The sequence below is a fragment of the Eptesicus fuscus genome, chromosome 2, assembly GCF_027574615.1.
Source record: "Eptesicus fuscus isolate TK198812 chromosome 2, DD_ASM_mEF_20220401, whole genome shotgun sequence".
In the NCBI taxonomy this organism is placed as follows: Eukaryota; Metazoa; Chordata; class Mammalia; order Chiroptera; family Vespertilionidae; genus Eptesicus; species Eptesicus fuscus.
In genome coordinates, this window is record NC_072474.1 from 9778288 (window position 1) to 9800200 (window position 21913).

Here is a 21913-nt window from a genome sequence, read left to right on the forward strand (position 1 = left end):
TTTCCTGTGCATCAGCTTCATTTCAGGCATCAACTGCACCCTCCTTCATCCTCCTTCCTTTTCATGGCAAAATTTTCTCTTTCCTAAAATTATACTAAAATATCCTTGGGATTGATTTTCTTTTGCCCTGATTGGCTAGCTTGGGTTGCCTAAATTAGAACCCTCTGTTAATTAGGTGTGATGCTCCGGTGGGCAGGAACTGAGGCATCTACAATCCCAGATTCAGGGGTGAGATCTACCCTCCATTATATAGACTGAGAATGAGGAGAAGCAAGATATCTCGCATAACAACTATTGTTATATGAATACAGGAAATTTGACGTGACAGGAGAAAATGATTGATACCTAATATAACTTTATCAATTTTTCTGCATATGGAGGTCATAATTTGATCTAGATCTATCTATCTATCTATCTATCTATCTATCTATCTATCATCATCTATCATCTATCTATCTATACAATCTATCTTTCATCTATCGTCTCAAATTAGGAGAGATGAAGGCCTTGAAAGACATCAAAATTTGGCACCACTGAAGGCTAGGAGACTACTTTGCCTGTGCCCTGAAAACCTATTATTATGAAGGATGAAGAGGAGTTTATCTCTTAGGTGACTGCTCCTATCTGGGCTATTGAGGAGCCATTTTGAAGGCTATTTTTTTTTATCAGATGGGGGTTCTGTGGAATTTAAGTTGCTTATGTCTATCTGACCATATTAATTTGATTATCTCTTATAAGCAAAACAGTCTGGGTATTTAAAAAATAGTCAATAATGAAAGAGCAAGTCATCTTAGTATCCTAAATTTATGGGATTTATATCACTTATTGCTAATATAAGGCAGTTGAAGACAAGGCTGTGTTGGAAGCACATGGGGTTTGGAATATCTTTAGCAGGCTGTCATATCTTAAAATTGGCCAGAGACATATAGAGTCTTTAGACCTACTAAAGGCCCTGGATGAAAGGAATATATTTATGATTTTATTTGGACATAGTCCTTATCTTAGGCACTGTACTGGGAAGTGGGGCTGGGGGGTATTTGTGAGATAATAATAGGATAATGTGTGAAGTAAGCGATCTCTTACAAATTTACTCTTATAAGTTAGTTACAGTATACCGACAATTATATATTGTTTTGCTTCTTCATTCATATGTCTGTTTGGATGGGCCTAAACTTCTATGTGTGGATGAGGAAGAAAGTCTCTCAGAGCTTTCACTGAAGCCATAATACCTGAGGGCTGATGGAGTCTCTTGGAATCATATGAGGGGTCCAGAATAAGTGCCAGAAATCTCCTGAGCCTAGGTTGAGCCTTCTCAAGTGAGTCTGACCAAATATGCTTTTCTGAGTCTTCCTTGATCCAAATTCTTCCCTTTTCTCAATTCCCCACCCCTTTTAAAGTTTCTAATAAATAAAAAGGTACAGTTTCTGGTTGACCTGGAATTTAGAGTTCTTTGATTAGTATTTAGCTTCACCTTTGAGTCATTATATGAAGGCTATTTGAGGACTCTCTAATATGAGCAAGATGGTGCAATGACACCCACAACTGGTGGTTAGCAGGTACCACACTATTAACACTATAAAGATAGGACTGTGTGATAATTCAGTTCTCATTTTTGCTTATACACATTTAACAATAAAAATGCACTATCTCTGTTAGAAAAAAGTATTGCATGATTCTAAACTGTATATTTTGACAAAAATCATTGCATTTATAGTTTCCTTGCTGATAGCATGGATAAATGCAATTTATATATTAGGTATCTTGGTTATTTTGAAAAGCAGTCACATTGAAATAAATGTTCAAGATTTAAAAAATAAACAACACAAATTTTAGTAAGAAGTCTGCCTTAGTAAGTTTTTTAATTTACCCTACCAGCAGGGAATTGTTTCTTAAATAAGAAAATGAAATTCTCCCCCTAACAAATTGGAATGATGAAAATCAGTAAGGACTTAGAATTTGAAAAAGAAAGTAAAGTGTCAACTATAGATATGATAGGTCCTCCCCTCCATCTGGTGGTACTGTTGGTGTAAATAAGAAATTGTTGAGCTGGATAATTTAATTGAAAAGCAGATGATGCTGTCTTTTCTACTGACTAGGGTCTATTTCAAGTTCTCATTACCATAGGCACAAAATGGATTGAAGAAAGTAAACAGGTCAACGAACCTCAAATGCAATTAAGTTCTCATGTGTAGGGCAATAACTTTTGCCCATGTCTTCCAAACTTTTAAAATTACCCCAGTGAACCAACAGCAACTTTTAATGAGACACAAGCAAGGAACACACAGATTCTGGAAGATGGAAAATCAGATAGCTATGGCGAAATTGTTGCTCTGCTACACATAGGTTTGCTCCATTTGCTCTTAATGAAGCATGGCCACTTTCTGTGTTCTTGCATTTAATTCCACTTTCTGTATGTGCTAGTTTCACCTTCTCAGGGATAAAGAGAGGCATACATCTCAAAGAAATGAATCAATAAAAGAGGAGAAACTCTTTCTAGTACATGATTAAAAAAGAGACAAGAGAGAAGCAAGCAACATGTATAGTTGAAAGACTAGTGAATTAGGAATCAGAAGTCTGTATTAATTTAACTTTAGTTCTGCAATTTAGGCCATGCAACGTTGGGTAAATTATTCAGCCTCTCTTGTTCTCTGTTGCGTTATCAATAAAATTAAAGAAGTGTTTTAGTTAATCCAACTTAATTTTACACTATGGAATAGAAATAAATTTATTCTTAATGACTATGTTTTTAAAAACCTTCATTAAAAAAAATCCAGACTCTTTGTTTTAGAATTGTCACATAGAAAGCACAACTGCTTTTATTTTGGGGGGCATAGTGATAAACAGACACTTTTGAATCTTGGAGCAGGAGAGGAGCTTGGATTTACTTAGAAACAGAAGAGCCTGAGATTTTGGAAACAATAACATTGCACTTCATTAGTTGTTACCCAGCCCATTTCCCCCATCCCTGTTGCTTTTTGGTGTTACCTCTCTAGTTTAAGCAATTGCAAACTTAGAAATGCATGGGTTTCATCAGGTTTTTTTTTTTAATTTTACTTATTTGTTTGTTTTTAGCCTTTCTTTCCCTTGTATCTTGGGAGAGCTTCTAAGACAAGTAATAGCTGGCAGTTTTTGAGGAGTGTGCATTTGTTTCCTATTTCTTTTTAAAAAAAAATAAATTTAATCTTCATAAAAATCTTATCAGGTAGGAGTCATTATTATTATCATTATGCAAATTGTCCAGGGTCAAGCAGTTAGTGAGAGGCAGAGTCAGGAGTGGAACCCAGTGTGTTTGTTTGCAGAGCTCAGCTTCTCTACCTTAGGAGGCAGGATGACACAGTGGTTGCCAACAACAACAAAAGCAAATGCTTATATCATGCTCACTATGTGGCAGGCATGGCTCTTAGCACTTTCCATATGCTAAGACTCATAAGTCTTGTAACAGTTCTATGATGCAGGTCCTATTACTATCCCGATGTGACAGATTAAGAAACAGCCACAGGAGTGTCAGGTAAGTTTCCCAACATTACACAGATAGAAAGTGCTGCAGCTGGAATTTGAATTCATGAGGGCGACTCCAGTCCATGCTCTATCTGTGACACTACCCCTCTCTCAAGCTACACCTTCTTCTCTTGAAGAACTTTGAAGATAATTCTTGCTTTTTATTATAATTGTGTTCCTGGAATATTTCCTGAATTAGCTATTCAATCTTACTTCCTCAAAAAAATGACAGATGGGTTCTGTTAATACAAGAGGTAAAGTGAGTAAAGTGGGGAAAAAGATGTCTGGCGGTGGTAATAAAGAGAATAGTTGTGGCAAGAATGTTACAAAGGAAGAAAGGGCATGTGGATAAATTTGCATTTTATAGGTCGCCAAAATTGAGGCCAAGGGATTATTCTTTGGGAGGACTGAACAGAATGGAGATACAGTCATGTGTTGCTTAAATGGGATATGTTCTGATAACTGTGTCACTTAAGATTTTGTGTGCAAATATCATGGAGTGCACTTACACCAAGTTAAATACTGTATGGTATAGCCCAGTGGTCGGCAAACTCATTAGTCAACAGAGCCAAATATCAACAGTACAACGACTGAAATTTCTTTTGAGAGCTGAAAACCGACTTCTGCGCATGGGCCACGAAGTTTCAATCGCACTGTACGTGTGCACCCGCACGTGGTATTTTGTGGAAGAGCCACACTCAAGGGGCCAAGAGCTGCATGTGGCTCGCGAGCCGCAGTTTGCCGACCACTGGTATAGGCCATTGCTCCTAGGCTACAAACCTATATAGCATGTTACTGTACTGAATAGTGTGTCTGTGTATCTAACCATGTCTAAACATAGAAAAGGTACAGTAAAACTATGGCACACAAGATAAAAACAAAGCATGGTGCTCCTGCTTTGGGCACTTACTGGTACATGAATGGAGCTTTCACGACTGAGAGTTGCTCTGGGAGAGTCAGTGAGTCAATGGTGAGTGAATGTGAAGGTGGAGGACATTATTGGACACTACTGTAGACTTTTTAAACACTGTTCCACAGCCCTTCTCCTGCTTCCTTCTGACGGGGTCAGAAATAGAACACCGAAGCTACCAATGCTGTTCTATGAGCAGGGATGTGGGCTGGATTGATTGGAATTATTAAGGAGAGCCTGGCTGTGTAAGGCACATACCACCATCGTAGTGACTGTCAGGTGGGAGTGAATAGGAATCAGTAGGAATAAGAAATCAAGATGGAGAGTTAAAGGAACACAGGGATTGTCATGCCATGTGGTTTTGGCTATTGCATGTTCCAGTAGTGGTTGAACTTTTTAAGGAACTTTGTGGTATTCATAAAAAATAAAAGGGTATTTAACATTCATAAAAAATAAAAGGGTATTTAATATAAGGAACTTTGTGGTATTCATAAAAAATAAAAGGGTATTCATAAAAAATAAAAGGGTATAGAACTGAGGACTCAATATATATATATATATATATACTAGAGGCCCGGTGCACGAAATTCGTGCACTGGGGAGGGTGTCCCTCAGCCCAGCTTGCACCCTATCTAATATGGGACCCCTCAGGGAATCGGGCCTAAACCTGCAGTTGGACATCCTTCTCACTATCCGGGACAGCTGGCTACTAACCGCTCACCTACCTGCCTGATTGCCCCCTAACTGCTTCCTTGCTGGCCTGATTGACCCCTAACTGCTCCTCTGTGGGCCTGATTGACCCCAAATACCCTCCCCTGCTGGCCTGATCACCCCCAAGGCTTTTATTAGTATAGATATGACCCTGCACAGAAAATTTTACTAACCCTGCTTTACAATAAGGGCTTGACGATTGAATCATTAGGACCAGACACCAAGATTTCCTTTCTTTGAATAGTGGAGGGAATACTTATCTTGTCTTTAAGTTGCCCGGAAATTAAAATGAGATAATGACTTAGAAAAGTATAAAAGCACCACATAAAGACAACTGTCTTTTTAATGAAGTGGCAAAATGAAAAACACTTTTTATTCTCCCCTTCCTTCCTTTACAGCTTTTATTTAAACTTTGAAATTTATAAAAATTTCACTCCAATTTTCATTTCTTTACATTCAACATTATTTTGTATTGGTTTCAGGTTTTATATTAGTTACAGAATAGTGGTTAGGCAATCATATACTTTACAAAGTGTTCCCTGATATTTCTAGTACCCACCTGGCATCATACCATCATTACAACACTACTGACTATATTCCCTATTTAAGTGACAATGGGTTTACAGGTTCCTTTCAGTTTTTCTTTTGTGTTTCTTGTCCTTCCTTTTCTTTCTCACTTCTTCCCTCATTTTCTTTATATAGTATCTCAATTGGCCATCAAAGCTCAGAGAAGGCACTGGGACACGCTTCATCCATTTTACAGACCAGGAAACTGAAGCCAATTCCAGTTGGCTGTGGAACTTGACTCAGGAAGCCCTCAGAGCACACAGGAAGCCCTCAGAGCCATGCTCTTTGCGCTTCCTAAGGGGCAGCGGCCCAGCAAACAGAACAAACCTTCCAGTCAGGCTTCCGAGCCTCTTTCTCAAGCACCTCTTCATTGCGGATGCTCCACATTCTTTCCTCTCCCCCCATTCTTTACTGCCCCCCCTTCTCCAAAGCAGGTGGAAGGCTTCCCACTCACTGCCTAGGCATGCTCTGCTATGGGGCAGGGTGTAGCGAGCTTGCTTTTGGGTCAAGGCAGGAGCAGTAGTCACTGCCTCTGAAGTGTGAAGGCCGCCTGAGTGAGGCCCATTAGCACTGGGAGCTTCTCTGAATCATGTCAGTCAGTCCAGTACCCTGCCTCAACCCCCGCCTCAGGGGTGAGGGTCCTTACCCCTCTGCCAGGAGTCCTTCCATGCCCCTTGATCCCTGGCTGGGCCCACCCACGTCTTGGAGGCACTGCAGAACCTCTGTCTCTCTGCAGATGAGGCAGATCCCTGCCCTAGGTCTCCGAAAAGCTATGAATCTGTGGCCAGAGGCCTGGTCTGGGTCTCAGCAACCACATGCCTGCAATGTTCCCAGGGACCCTGGGAGGGGCTGGGCGAGTCCTGCCACGCCCCCCCCAGGATGGCGATCTCCCCAGGGACCCCCGGGAGCACCTGGCTTGGCCCGGCCATGCCCCCCGGGTGGCGATCTCCACCCGGGACCCCCGGGAGCACCTGGCTGGGCCCGGCCACGCCCCCCGGGTGGCAATAGCTGCCCGGGACCCCTGGGGAGCGCTTGGCTTGGCCCGCCACGCCCCCCTGGGTGGCGATCGCCTCCCGGGACCCCCGGGAGCATCTGTCTCAGCCCGGCCATGCCCCCCCAGTGTGGCGATCGCACCCCGGAACCCCCGGGAGCGCCTGGCTCGGCCCGGCCATGCCCCCCCCCGGTGGTGATCGCTGCCCGGGACCCCCAGAACTAAGAGGATTGGGCGCCGCCATCTTGGTCTTCTCAACGGCCGGATAGGCCACCCGGAGTCCCGCCCCCAGCCTCTCGCAGGCCCAATTATGGGCATAGTGGAGGTGCGGTCAATTTGCATGTTTCTCTATTATAAGGTAGTATATATATATATATATATATATATATATATATCCACACAAAAATGTCAGGTGTTCATAATAATCTGGCCTCTCTCTCTCTATATATATATTTTTTCACAACAAGGTCTCTATCATTTTATTTGTCTCTAAATTTTCAGTTTAATAATTGAATCAATCATCTAACTAAAATCAATCATTAATTCTTACATTTATTCTCATTTATTGGTTGCCTTCTATGTTAAAATTTCCACACTACCTTTGACATTAACATAGTGAACAAAAAGAGAGAAGATATTTATTCTCACAGAATTTACATTCCAGTTGAGGGGAAAAAATAGATAAATTTTCAAAGAAATTATTTAATGATAATGCTCTGCAGATAAATGCAAAAAAATGACAGTCTACAGTAACTATGTTTGGTTTATCAGAAAAGGCCTCCCTGAAGAGAAGACATTTAAGCTAATATTTGAATGCTAAGAAACAGCCCAAGAAGATTCCTTATAAAAGCATCCCAGGCAGAAGAAACAACAATGCAAAAACACATGAAATAAATGAGTAGGAGTCTTGAAGGAATCAAAACACTAGCATAGTCATGGTACCCTCAATAGTCATACCCCTAACATAGAAGGAAAACTAAATATTTATTTTAGTTTCTTTATTAGTGTTCCTTGGGGTGTTCTTCTTATCATCCAGTGTTCCCGAAGTCTTGAGGAGTTCCCTTAAGTCAGAGTCTTGACTGGAGCTCTTTTTGGTTATTGTTGTTGTTGTTGTATACCTTACATTTATTTATTTGTTCTTTATTGATTAAGGTATTACATATGTGTCCTTATCCCCCCATTGCGCCCCCACCCCCCCCACTCATGCTTTCATCCTCACCCCCTATTGTCTGCGTCCATTGCTTATGCTTATATACATGCATACAAGTCCTTTGGTTGATCACTCCTCCTTACCCCCACCCTCCCCTACCTTCCCTCTGAGGTTTGAGCATCTGATCAATGCTTTTCTGTCTCTGGGTCTGTTTTTGTTCATCAGTTTATGTTGTTCATTATAATCCACAAATGAGTGAGATCATATGGTATTTATCTTTCTCTGACTGACTTATTTCGCTTAGCATAATGCTCTCCAGGTCCATTCATGCTGTTGCAAATGGTAGGAGTTCCTTCTTTTTTACAGCAGCATAGTATTCAATCATGTAGATGTACCACAGTTTTTTTATCCACTCATTTGCTGATGGGCACTTAGGCTGTTTCCAAATCTTAGCTATTGTAAATTGTGCTGCTATGAACATATGGGTGCATATACCCTTTCTGATTGGTGTTTCTAGTTTCTTGGGATATATTCCTAGAAGTGAGATTACTGGATCAAATGGGAGTTCCATTTTTAGTTTTTTGAGGAAACTCCATACTGTTCTCCACAGTGGCTGCACCAGTCTGCATTCCCACCAGCAGTGCTCAAGGGTTCCTTTTTCTCCACATCCTCACCAGCACTTGTCATTTGTTGATTTGTTGATGATAGCCATTCTGATAGGTGTGAGATGATACCTCATTGTCGTTTTGATTTGCATCTCTTGGATGATTAGTGACTTTGAGCATGTTTTCATATGTCTCTTGGCCTTCCTCATGTTCTCTTTCAAAAAGTATCTATTTAGGTCCATTGCCCATTTTTTTTATTGAGTTGCTTATCTTCCTTTTGTTAAGTTGTATAAGTTTCCTGTAAATGTTGGAGATTAAATCCTTATCAGAGATAACATTGGCAAATATGTTCTCCCATGCAGTGGGCTTTCTTGCTGTTTTGTTGATGGTTTCTTTTGCTGTGCAGAAGTTTTTTATTTTGATGTAGTCCCATTTGTTTATTTTCTCTTTTGTTTCCAATTGCCCTAGGAGCTGTATCAGTGAAGATATTGCTTTGGCATATATCTGAGATTTTGCTGCCTGTAGATTCCTCTAAAATTTTTATGGTTTCCCGTCTTAGGTTTAAGTCCTGTATCCATTTTGAGTTTATTTTTGTGTATGGTGTAAGTTGGTGGTCTAGTTTCATTTTTTTGTATGTATCTGTCCAATTTTCCCAACACCATTTATTGAAGAGACTGTCTTGACTCCATTGTATGTTCTTGCCTCCTTTGTCAAATATTAATGAGCACAGTGGTTTGGGTCAATTTCTGGGTTCTCTATTCTATACCATTGGTCTATATGTCTGTTCTTGTGCCAGTACTAGGCAGTTTTTGAGAACAGTGGCTTTGCAATACAGCTTGATGTCTGGTATTGAGATTCTTCCTACTTTGTTCTTCTTTCTCAGGATTGCTGCAGCTATTTGGGGTCTTTTTTTTTTATTCCAGATGAATTTTTGGAGAGTTTGTTCTAGGTCTGTGAAATATGCTGTTGGTATTTTAATGGGGAGTGCATTGAATCTACAGATTGCTTTGGGTAGTATGGACATTTTAATGATCTTGATTCTACCAATTCATGAGCACGGTATGTTCTTCCATCTGTTTATGTCTTCCTCTATCTCTTTTTTCAATGTCCTGTAGTTTTCTGAGTAGAAGTCTTTTACTTCCTTAGTTAAGTTTATTCCTAGGCATATTAATTTTTTTGGTGCAATGGTAAATGGGATTGTTTTTTAGTATCTCATTCTGTAAGTTCACTATTGGTGTATAGAAATGCCATAGATTTCTGGGTATTAATTTTGTATCCTGCTACATTGCCAAATTCATTTTTTTAAGTCTAATAATTTTTTGATGGAGTCTTTAGGGTTTTCTATGTGTAGTATCATGTCATCTGTAAATAATGACAATTTTACTTCTTTTCCAATTTGGATGCCTTTTATTTCTTCTTCTTGTCTGATCGCTGTGGCTAGCACTTTCAGTACTATGTTGAACAGGAGTGGTGAAAGTAGGCATCCCTGTCTTATTCCTGTTCTTAAGGGAAATGGTTTTGGTTTTTGCCCATTGAGTATGATGTTGGCTGTAGGTTTGTCATATAAGGCTTTTATTATTTTGAGGTATGATCCTTCTATTCCTACTTTGCTGAGCGTTTTTATCAGAAAAGGGTGTTGGACTTTATCAAATGCCTTTTCTGCATCAATTGATATGATTATGTGATTTTTGTCTCTCAATTTGTTTATGTGATATATCACATTTATTTATTTGTGGATATTGTATCAGCTTTGCATTCCTGGAATAAATCCCACTTGGTCATGGTGTATGATCTTTCTGATATAATGCTGAATTCGATTTGCTAGAATTTTGTTGTGGATTTTAGCATCCATGTTCATCAGGGATATTGGCCTGTAATTCTCTTTCTTTGTGGTGTCTTGATCTGATTTTGGGATTAGGTTAATGCTGGCTTCATAGAAAGAGCTTGGAAGTATACCTTCCTCTTGAATTTTTTGTAATAGTCTGTGAAGGATTGGTTTTAGTTCTTCTTTGAATGTTCAGTAAAACTCCCCTGTGAAGCCATCTGGTCCAGGGCTTTTGTTTGCTGGAAGCTTTTGATTACTGTTTCAATTTCATCAGTAGTTATCGGCCTATTCAGGTGTTTTTATTCTTCCTGATTGAGTTTTGGAAGCTTGTATTTTTCTAAGAATGTGTCCATTTCGTTGAGGTTGTCCAGTTTGTTGGAATAGAGTTGTTCATAGTATTTTTTTTTTTTACAATCCTTTGTATATCTGTGGGGTCAGTTGTTACTTCACCTCTTTCATTTCTGATTTTGTTTATTTGGGCCCTCTGTCTTTGCTTCTTGGTGAGCCTGACTAGAGGTTCATCAATCTTGTTTATCTTTTCAAAGAACCAGCTCTTGGTTTCATTGATCTTTTGTATTTTAATTTTTTTTGTCTCTATATTGTTTATTTCTGCTCTGATCTTTATTATGTCCTTCCTTCTGGGTACTCTGGGCTTTTTTAGGACTCAGTATTTTAACTTTGGAAATTTGTTTTTGGTTCCATTATCCCTAGTTAGCACAAAGGGCTCTCTTTGGTATTAAATTGATGGAAAGAATAAAACCTTTTTATATTTTGCATCATTACAACCTGAAAATATTTCCAAAGTACAGGAACAGGCTAGCTGAAGCTTGCCACAGCAAGCTTTTACTAAAGTGGGTGTGGTACTTAATACTTGCTAAAGTAGCTCTTGCAGACTTGTGTCCTTATACAGGATCTTAGCTCCTCAATAAAGAATTTATAACAATGTACTCTGAAGACTATTAAGTTATATCTGGGAGGGCTATAGTGACCTCTGAATACGTAGTACTTGGGTGGGAATGGAGAGGCTGCTATGTGCTGAAACAGGTCAGTGCTGACGAATTGGAATGTAATCCCTGTATTCAAATTTGAGGGGCTGTGAGAGGAAATCAGTTGCCAAGCCCCACAGATAAAGCTCCTGTCAAAGGAAATAAAAATCCGATAACCCAGTTAATAACATATTTTCTTTGTTCTGAGAACTCTGCAAAGATCCTCATTTTTGGATTTACCTTGTGGTCCTCTCTCCTACTGAAGGAGTGCTTCAAGAAGAACCCAAAATTATTGTTCTCTTCCCCAAAGAGAGGTGAAAGAGATGAGAACCTCAAAATACCCTGATAGGCAGCCTTAGTTTGCTGGAAAGAGATATCTCATTACATCAAATATGGTAAACTTTGTGGGGAGGAGTTATGTGTGATATAGCACCAGGGTAGTGATATGATGGGTGTGTTTGACATTGGGAAAATGTACTTTTACTGAGAGAAAACTTTTAAAAAAAGAACCTTTTCACAATGGAAACAAGCTAGAGCTCATGCCATAGTCACCTGGGTATGGGGTTGTGGAGGCTGCAGACTCAGAAGGAACACATACAGACAGGAACAGTTATCAGAGAGGTCGAAGATGTACTAGTAAGCTGTTGTTGAGAGCATGCCAGTGACCATGAACAAGGTTGTATTCCTGAATTTCAAGGAATTTGCAGATACCATTTACTGTGACAGAGACCTGTAATGTCTCAAAATTCAGCAGGCAGTAGAGGATCGGTTCTAAACTGGCAATCAAACATCCATCAAGGGGTTCCAGATTGCGAGAGGGTGCAGGCTGGGCTGAGGGACCCCTCCCTCCTGTGCACAAATTTCGTGCACCGGGCCTCTAGTAGAGAATAAAAGCTCTTAACTGGGTAACTTTTGGTAGGAAAACTATTTGGCTTAGTAGAAGACTGTGCTCCATGTCTTAATATAGATACTCAGCAATGCTTCTGCCAGTGTGCTGCAAGAATTTTTTAAAATATACTTTTATTAATTTCAGAGAGAAAGGGAGAGGGAAAGAGAGATAGAAACATCAATGATAAGAGAGAATCATTGATTAACTGCCTCCTGCTCACCCCCCACTGGGGAATGAGCCAGCAACCCAGGCATATGCCCTTGACTGGAATCAGACCTGGCACCCTTCAGTCCACAGGCCGATGCTCTATCCGCCGAGTCAAACTAGCTAGGGCTACAAGAATTTTTAAAGCATGCAATACCTGACTATTTAGTCAAGGGAATGGACATATTTTCTCTTAGATTGTCAAATTAAAAAAAATGTCAACAGCCAACACAATAGCTGAATTAAAATGTATACCATTTTTTTGGTCAGATTGGCAAAAACGAATATTTTTTTGGTGTGCTACAGAATTTTAGTACTTGATTTATGTATGCCATGAAATGAAAAAGGTTGAAAATCGCTGGTATAGTTACACTGTACTTTGCCGCTTCCTGTGGGATAATTTCAGGGCTCTGGCAAACCCAGATAGCCAGAGAAAAACTTGATGAAAATTTCTTGCATCCACCAAAGTGGGCATTGTGCATATATTTTATTGGAATGGGCAATGTTTCCATAGATTTATGTCTTGTCAGACATCTTTCCTTTATGTCTGCTTTTTTCTTTCCCTCATGTGTCCTTCATTCACAGGAAGGATGTTTTCCTACTTCCAAGTGGCACCTCAGACTGATAGGTGCCTTCAAACAGATAAACAAGATACTCTGCGGGGCTGTAGACACATTATGGATAAGACACTGCTGGGTAAGTCCAGTAGACCCAGCTGTCCATCAGATTTGAGCCTTCCCATGCATCTCCATGCAGTGAACATCACCTGCAGGTGATTCCTGTTGGAGGTATGGTCATGTTTTTAATCCAAATGGCAGTGATACACTTACAATACTTATTGACAACAGTGAGTCAGTAAGTGAGGAGTTCTCTATTGTCAACAGTGAATCAATAAATGAGGAGTACTTTATTGAACAGAAAATAGGAGGAAATACTGAGTGACTGTATTTTCACCTCATATATCACTCCTCAATTTCTATTGCTCTTTCCTTACTAGAGAGCCGGGGCATGAAATTTTGATGCTTCCCTTCATGTCTGTAATCTGTTATGTGCCTCGCCTGTGCATGCCTACTGGGTTCTACCCCTCCTGCCATCCTGGATTGGGGTTTTTCCTAGGGGGAAGGCATTTTCAGATACAGAAATAGAGTTCCATCTTATAAGAGAGCCTGTATGGTTGATCTGGTGCCTCTGTTCCTGACAATAATGCATAGACCTGTGCTTTCAAACGGATGTACTCTGACCCATGGAATGGATGCATCAGGTCCTATATTTTCTGTTTTGTTTTGCATTTTGAGGGTGCTGGTACTCTGCAAAGAAGAAAAGAAATGTGGTTTTTATCTCTTTGCCAGATGCATCAGCTACAGTGTGGTAACTAACCAAGACTGATACTAAGTTCCCTAAACCTGCTCCGCTATGATAGTCTCTATCTCAGTTATTGGCACCACTATCCAGTCTTCTAGATATCTTGGCTATCACCTATCTCTAGAGCTGTATTAACTAAATCTTATAGGCTCTGCCTTTTTATTATCTCTTAAATCTGACCTTTCTTCCCCATTTTCATTGCCCTGTTTAGTTTAGGTGTGCCTTATTTCTCATCCAAGTTAAAATAGTAGCCGATATTCTGAATCCTATTGCTGCCATTCTATTTTTATTTCTATTTCTATAAAGACTTAAAATCCTGAATGTTCCATATGGTAAGCAGAATAAAGTTAAATTGTGGCAAAGTCTACAATAACCTGTAACATCTGCGCCTGCTTACCTGCCCTGTCTTTTTGTGTTCCCACATCAACAATTTGTCAGTCATTCCAACACCTGTAGTCTCCTGCACTTGTTCTGTTTTGTGGTTTTACACATGCTGTCATTGTCCCTGGAATAACCTTATCTATCTTCTTCATTTGCCTCACTCCTGGTCTTTTTTGCAGAGTCAACCTAGATGTCAACCCTTCTGGGAAACTTGCCTTAATCCCCTGGTCTTATTTTTTCCCCTAATGCTTTGTTCCCAAAGCACAATTGCAGACCAATAATGGCATCATTTGATAACAGTATGTAATTTTTGTTTTTTACTTGGCTGGTACTTTACTTGGTGTCTTCCTCACTCTGCTGTGAGCATTTTGAGAGGAAGATAGTATATCATCAATTTTTCAATTTCCAGTTCTCAGCCCAGTACCTGGTGTATATCAGATGTCTATAAATCTTTGTTGAATGGATGAGTAGAGAGCACATATCCTAAAGTCCATATGGTTCACAGGTGGTACAGAGACTGGTGTTCAGGTTGTGTTCAGTTTATCAGGGAGATTTGGAACTAAAACATCACTGCTGCATCAAATTGAAATTGATTGAAGATGTTTGGTCTCTGAAAGATGGGTGATATAGTTTGACTGAGATTGCAGCTGTCTTGGTGGAGGCCGAGGATTTTATGTTGAAGTATTAAGAGAAGAGTAAGAAAATGTTTTGACCCTCTGCATCTGAGAAAATTTATCCTGGAAATGGGGGCTAACACTCTCCTAGAATTGATCACCAAGTAAATCTGGGGTGGTGCTGGAAACAATGCTGAGGATTATTTTTAAGATGATGAAGAATTCCCCATATCTGTTTTAGGAGGCTGGGTGATAATCGGAATGAACAGGGAACAGGGAACCCTATTTGAGACTACATAGAAGCTGCCAAAACTCTTGGTCTCTTTTATTTGTTGGCTGGGTCAAATGCTTTAATATAGGTTCTTTATTAACTAGCATATAGGGTAAGTTGCTAGAAGAAAGATTCCTCAAAGTATGGCCTCTCATGTAACAGTTCTGAAAGGTGTGGCCAATCCAGGGTGGATATGGGCTCTGTTCCCTTTTGTCTTATTGTATTTGATTCCTTAGATCAGAAGTTGGCAAATTCTATTATACTTTAGGATCACCTGGAGGGTGTGCTGGACTCTACTGCCAAGTTTCTGATTCAGGTCTGGGTGGGTCTTAAGAATTGGCATTTCTAACAATTTTTCAGGAGATGCTGATGTTGCTTGTCTTATAACCATGCTTGGAGAGACACTGTCCTAGGGTGTGGACCTTGTTCACTTGGTGGAAGCTGGTTGCTGGCACTGTGCCCACGTTCCTGTCCTGGAGGAAGGGGCAAAGCAAAAGAGTGAGAAGTAGAGCACTTCCATCTGTCTGAAGGAAAGGTCCCAGAAGTTACTCAAGTTTCATTGGAAAGATATCTGTAATACAATTGTCTGCAAGGGGGACTGGGTAGGTTCTAGCTGGTAGATCACATTCCCAGCTAAAACATAGGCACTCTTTTGCCAAAAGGAAGAAGGGGATAAATGCCCAGCTCTGCCCATGTATGGATTCATATGTCATCCTCTGCTCTGGATGCAGGTTCAGAGCAGTTCTCCCAGGACTCAAGAAATGCCCTGAGTTCAGCCAGGTTTCTGGGGAGTCCTCAGACCCTTGAACTTGGCTTGTGTAGCATGGCAGTATTGGTCCAGACATTGATTTTTCTCTATCCCTTGCTGCCCTCCTCCTTTTCCTCTCCCTGACTAGTCTCCACAGCAAGTGGCCTATTTTTTTTCACAACTGATACTATAGCAATGGTGGTCTTATCCTGTTGATAGTGGTAGGATGCTTGTCCTATCTAATAATAGACAAATATGCAAATTGACCATACCTCCGACACACCCACAAGCCACGCCCACAAGCCACGCCCACCATCCAATCAGAGCGAGCATGCAAATTATCCCAAACCAAGATGGCTACAGCCACAGAGAGCAAGGTTTCCTAGGTGACAGAGGAAGCCAAGCTTTCCGCCAGCCGTTGCAGGCCTGAGCCTCCACTCAAGCTACAAAGTTTCAATTTTAGAAGGTAAACAAATTCAAACAAATGGTGGCAGAATGGAGCTTGAGAGAGCAGGCCAGGGTTGCCGCCGGCAACAGGGGAAGCAAAGCTTTCTGCACACCCTGGCTGGGCCCACCCACTTAAGGCAACGAAGTTTCAATTATAACCCCAATACAAATGGCTACTGGCCTCCGAGGGAGCCCCAGGCTTGGCTCCGCTCCAGGCTACAAAGTTTCAATTATAGAAGGAAAATACATTCCAGATACCAGGGCCTCCGCTTGCGTTGCCAGGGGGCGTGGCTCGCCTGCAAACCACCACAGGCCCCTCGATCAGGCCGCCCCACACCCCAAGGGAACCCCACCCTGATCAGGGACACCCTTCAGGGCAAACCAGCTGGCCCCCACCCCTGTACCAGGCCTCTATCCTATCTAATAAAAGAGTACTATGCAGATTGATCATCACTGCAACACACAATATAGCTGCCCCCATGTGGTCAAAGATCCTGCCCCCATGTGGACACAAGATGGCCACCACAAGATGGCCAGCAGGAGAGGGCAGTTGGGAGGCACCCGGCCTGCAAGGGAGGGCAGTTGAGAAGGACCAAGCCTTCAAGGGAGGGCAGTTGGAGGTGATCAACCCTGCAGGAGAGGGCAGTTAGGGGTGACCAGGCCAGCAGAGGAGGGAAGTTGGGGGCAAACAGGCTGGCAGCAGAGTGGTTAGGGGGTGATCAGGCTGGCAGGCAGAAGCGGTTAGGGGCAATCAGGAAGGCAGGCAGGCAAGCAGTTGGGAGCCAGCAGTCCTGGATTGTGAGAGGGATGTCCGACTGACTGTTTAGGCCCGATCCCTGGGATCATCGGACAGTCGGACATTCCTTGAGGGGTCCCAGATTGGAGAGGGTACAGGCTGGGCTGAGGTACAACCCCCCTCCGTGCACGAATTTCGTGCACCAGGCCTCTAGTGTAGGAATAAAATCCTGTCCTTCTGGGTAGATGGACTCTTAAACGTATTTCTCCAACTTGAAGCATGACCTTCAAAAACATAAAGTGTTTCAACCTGTCAGGTCGCCTAGCACAAAGTTAAAGGCCTGCATTGTCTCTAATAAAAGGATTTTTATATGTGCTAAAAGTGGCCCCTAATGTGAGTTTCACTGACCTATGAATAAAAGGTAATATATTTTCTTTCATTAAAATTCTCAGCAACAGAGTTCACATTTTGAAAACAAAATGCCAGTGAAATTGAATATTACTCTGGGTATTATTAAAGTAATATTTTCCCCACTTTATTCTCACTTGCTAAATTTCCATGACATTAAATTTTATTTCCATTGAAATTCATGTGGCATCATTCCCTTTAAAGAAGATTGTGTGAGAAGGATTAACTTAGTTTGTTTCTCTATTGTTAACCTACATCTTCATAAGCCATAAAAGCCTATTCTAACATCACCCAGTTGGACTCTTTCTGTGGTTGAAACATAATTTTAACTCGAATAACATTTTTCGGTAGAGGACAGTAGTTGAGCTCAGCCTCTGAAGTCCCAGTGCGTGCCTTCAAATCCTGGTGCTTACTGTGTGTACTTGAATGTTTTATTTGGATTCTCTAAGTCTCGGTTTTTTCTCAGTAAAATGAGGATACAAATCTTACATACCTTACATAGTGTGGTTGTGTTAAAGAAAAATTATTCTGACACTTGTTAAAATTGCAAGGAAAACTTTATTCAAGATGATTGCATTAGGGGTCATGACTATCACAATAAGGGGGATAGATTGGATTCAGGTCTGAATACAGCAAAAACAGCTGGTGATTTATAGCCAAAGAATAGAGTGAGGGGGTTAGAGGATGGAAAATTACTAACAGAAGACATCAGTCCCCCCTTCCTAACAGTGAGAGGGATTCTTGTTAAACTGGCCTAACAGATTCTTGCTAAAGGCAGGCCAAGGACTTAGATATCAGAGGTGGAGGGTGAGGAATTTGATCAGATATCAAAGGAGAGGGATTCCTACTACCCCGATTTAGTAGGACTCTTTAAGACAGGACTGGGACCAATGTCAAGGCATAGTCCAGAAGCGGGCTCAGAGAAGCCTGACTAAATTTCATTCAAGGAGAGAATATGTCAGTTGTGCGATTTGAATTAAATAATTCATGTAAAAACATTGGGTCAGTCTCTAGCACATAGTAAAGGATGATTCAACGTGAACCATAATTAATATTATAATTAATATTATAAAATTGACAATGATTACTTTTCTCTGCCATCTTATCAGTATATATATACATACATATGTATAAATTGGAGACTTTTTTATATCAAAATCAAGACTAAATGTCATTCAAGTGTCTTCTTGAATTTACCAGGAGAAATATTTCCTTTTAGGTTGTTTGTCCACCCTGGCTCCCCTGATAGGATGGTGTGCTGGAAGGCTGGCACAATGAGCACTTGGCATTTGAGCTACATCTGAAAACTGGGATGTGAGCTGGACTTTCATCTTCTGAGGGAAAACAGCAAAAATCATGTCTTGAAAGAGTGGTAAAGTCAAGCCAGAGACATTACCAATGCTATCTCAATTGTAGGATGAACCTGAGGTGAAATAATAGGAACTGAGGTATAGGATTGAATTGGGGTCAGATTACCACTAGACCAGAGAAAGTACTGTGGCAAATATAAACAAATATATAAATTTCAGAGCCAGCAGAGCCTGGGGTATGGTTTTAACATATTCAGATAGAGCAAGTGCATTGTAGGTTAGATCTATTTCAACAGAATATAAAAGGACAGAGACGGCTCAATTACCTGGGAGCTGAAAACGTTAATAAACTTTGGGTCTGGGGTGCTGAAACTCAAAGGACATGTTGTATTACCTTTTGTAAAGTCAGACTTTTGTTTTGCTATTGAGTTATATGAATTCCTTACACATTTTGGATATTAACTCGATATACTAATGTATGCTTTGCAAATATTCCTCCCATTCTGTAGGCTGCCTTTTCATTTTGTTGATTGTTCCTTTTGCTGTATAGAAAGACTTTTCTCAGTTGGATGTAGCCCCACTTGTTTATTTATTTATTTATTTTTTATTTTTATTTTATTATTATTATTTTTTAAAATAAATCTTTATTGTTCAGATTATTACAATTGTTTCTCCTTTTTTCCCCCCATATCTCCCCATCACCCGGTTCCCTCCCCCCGGTTGTCATTATCCATAGGTGTATGATTTTTGTCCAGTCTCTTCCCATACCCCCCACACAGACACCCCTTTCCCCCTGAGAATTATCAATCCACTCCCATTCTATGCCTCTGATTCTATTATGTTCACCAGTTTATTCTGTTCCTCAGATTTTGAATTCACTTGATTTTTAGAATCACTTGTTGATAGATATTTGTTGTTCATAATTTTTATCTTTACTTTTTTCTTCTTTTTCCTCTTTTTAAAGAATACCTTTCAGCATTTCATATAATACTGGTTTGGTGGTGATGAACTCCTTTAGCTTTTTCTTATCTGTGAAGCTCTTTATCTGCCCTTCAATTCTGAATGATAACTTTGCTGGGTAGAGTAGTCTTGGTTGTAGGTTCTTGCTATTCATCACTTTGAATATTTCTTGCCATTCCCATCTGGCCTGCATAGTTTCTGTTGAGAAATCAGCTGACAGTCATATGGGTGCTCCCTTGTAGGTAATTAACTGTTTTTCTCTTGCTGCTTGTAAGATTCTCTCTTTGTCTTTTGCCCTTGGCATTTCAATTATGATGTGTCTTGGTGTGGTCCTCTTTGGATTCCTCTTGTTTGGGGTTCTGTGTGCTTCCTGAACTTGTAAGTCCATTTCTTTCACCAGGTGGGGGAAGTTTTCTGTCATTATTTCTTCAAATAGGTTTTCAGTATTTTGCTCTCTCTCTTCTGGCACCCCAAAAATTCGGATATTGGTACACTTAAAGCCATCCCGGAGGCTCCTTATGCTATCCTCACACTTTTGGATTCTTCTTTCTTTCCGCCTCTCTGGTTGGGTGTTTTCTTCTTCCTCATATTCCAGCTCTTTGGTTTGACTCTTCGGGTGCGGTGGTCTACTCTGTATATTCTTTATTTCAGACAGTGTATGCATAATTTCTGACTGGTCCTTTTCCATTTTTTTGGTATTCTCATTAAGGTCCTTGAAGGTCTCTTCAAGTTTCTCAGCGGTTTTTAGAAGATTCTTGAGTAACCTTATACATATCGTTCTGAACACTGTGTCGTCCATTAGTTTGCTTTCATCTATTTCTCCTACTTGTGACATACTTCGATGTCTCCACATTTTGGCTGCCTCCCTGTGTTGATGGAGTGGCTTTGTGTGGTCGGTGACCTATAGGGGCCGGTAGCTCAGCTTCCCCAATCACCCTAGGTGGTCGCTCTTGGTACTCCCCTTTGTGGGCTGAGTGGAGAGTCTTGGTGTAGTTAAAAGCCCTGATTGTTGTTGGTACACTGGGAGGAATTGACCTCCGGTCCAATTGGCTGTGAGGGCCTGTTGTGTATTTTTGATTCTGTTGCTTGTATTTTTGGTGTCATATAGAAAAAATCATTGTCAAGACCAATGTCAAGGAGTTTCCCCACACGTTTTCTTCTAGGAGTTTTACAGTTTCAGGTCAGACATTTAAGTCTGTAATTCACTCCAAGTTAATCTTTGTGATTGGTTTGAGAGAAGGGTCCAATTACATTCTTTTGCATGTGAATATTCAAGTTTCCCAGCACCATTTATTGGATCTATCTTTTCCCATTGATGTAAACTGTTGGCTTGGCATATGTGGCTTTTATTAAGTTAAGATATGTTTCTTCAATAGCTACCTTGTTGGAAATTATTTTTAATAATGAAAACCTCTTACATCTTGTCAAATTTTGTGTGTGCATGTATTGAGGTAGCATATAATTTTAATCTTTCATTCTGTTAATGTGATGTATCACATTTATTGATTTGCATATGTTGAATCATCCTTAAATCCCAGAGATAAATCTCACTTAGTCATGATATATAGTCCTTTTAATGTGCTGTTGAATTTAGTTTGCTAGTATTTTGTTGAGAGTTTTTGCATTTATATTCCTCAGGGATATTTGCCTGTAATTTTATTTTCTTGTAGTGTCCTTCTTGGCTTTGATATCAGGGTTATGCTGGCCTTGTAAAATTTGTTTAAGAGTGTTCCCTCCTCTTAAGTTTTTTGGAAGAGTTTGAGAAAGATTGGTATTAATTCTTCTTTAAATGTTTGGTAGAATTCACCAGTGAAATCATCTGGTCCTAGGCTTTTCTTTGTGAAAGCTTTTTACTTTTTATTTTAATTTTATTTAATGTATTTAACATGTATCATTGTATACATTTAAGGTGTACAGCATATTAGTTAGATACATTTATATATTGTAATATAACTAGTATTGTAGTGATTTTCACCAATTTACATAAAAATATGGAACTCTTTATGAACTCAAATTTCATCTTTGTACAGGGGGCTTGTTAATCTTCTCTATATTGTTCCAATTTTAGTATATGTGCTGCTGAAGGGAGTACAGGGAAGTTTTTAATTACTAATTCAATATTCTTACTTGTTTTGGTCTGTTTAGATTTTCTATTTCTTCATGAATCAGTCTTGGTAGGTTATATGGTTTTAGGAATTTATCCATTTCCTCTAGATTACAGTCCTCGGGTTACGTCAGACTCGATGTATATCGTTTTGTGGTTACATCGCCATCTCCCATTTATTTATTAAAAAAAAGTTCCGTCATTTCGATGTATGTACATATGTACTTTATGTTTTT

General features: G+C 40.1%; 1 non-coding gene across 1 annotated transcript; it reads right to left on the reverse strand.

Moving 5' to 3' along the window:
• Window positions 1-21558: 21558 nt before the first annotated feature.
• On the reverse strand, window positions 21559-21665 carry LOC114228818 (U6 spliceosomal RNA). Its single transcript, XR_003614937.2, has one exon. It is a non-coding gene; the product is annotated as a U6 spliceosomal RNA (small nuclear RNA).
• Window positions 21666-21913: the final 248 nt, after the last annotated feature.